The sequence below is a fragment of the Pygoscelis adeliae genome, unplaced genomic scaffold, assembly GCF_000699105.1.
Source record: "Pygoscelis adeliae isolate BGI_AS28 unplaced genomic scaffold, ASM69910v1 Scaffold306, whole genome shotgun sequence".
Taxonomy (NCBI): domain Eukaryota; kingdom Metazoa; phylum Chordata; class Aves; order Sphenisciformes; family Spheniscidae; genus Pygoscelis; species Pygoscelis adeliae.
The window spans coordinates 1,313,305-1,313,902 of NW_008825072.1; the positions used below are offsets into that span (position 1 = coordinate 1,313,305).

The following is a 598-nucleotide window of genomic DNA, read 5'->3' on the forward strand; positions in this document are numbered from 1 at the left end:
TTCCCCTTTTCAAATGCATTCAAAAGATTTCAGCCCAAATGTTCCCAATTTGGGGCGGAACAGTGTTCCCAGCATTTGTGCTTTGTAAGGGGGGTGGAGGGATGCAGAATAGCAAAGGGCTGGTGCCACCCAGCCCCTTCCCACAGCCCGGCTTTGCACTAGGAGGTCAAACCCTGAAGAGAGGTGCCAGGTCCTGCCTGGGGGACCTCCATTCCCCAAGCAATTACAGCGATGTGATCTCAGTGCTTCAGCATGCGGCAAGGAGGGTGACACAGGGCCCTTGGGGAGATAATGGGAGCCAGAAGGTCTTATCAACTTCTTGGAGAGCAGAGTCAAGCCCTTCAAATGAAAGCCCTTAGAGGGAGCAGAGAGGATCTTCCGTCAAGTGTCAGGCACATTTAAGCAGTTTATAAACACTGATGTCCCCCCTCCACCACACTCGGCCTTGCAGCACCGGCTGCATCCTCAGCCCTGGACCCGGACCTGACAGAGCTGAGCACCTGAGATTGACTTGGCCAGGGGAAGGGACGATCAGGCCTCAGGTGTGTGTGTGTTTCCAGAGGCATCTTCAGCTGCCATTGCTTGGTTCAGCCTTCTC

General features: G+C 54.7%; 1 long non-coding RNA gene across 3 annotated transcripts in view; it reads right to left on the reverse strand.

Moving 5' to 3' along the window:
• The window catches only part of LOC103919108, a 4,546-nt gene extending 3,954 nt beyond the window's left edge, over nt 1–592 (reverse strand). For all 3 annotated transcript variants that reach the window (XR_663730.1, XR_663728.1, XR_663729.1), the window contains exon 1: nt 501–592. This is a non-coding gene — a long non-coding RNA (uncharacterized LOC103919108). The remainder of the gene's footprint in view (nt 1–500) is intronic.
• Nucleotides 593–598: the final 6 nt, after the last annotated feature.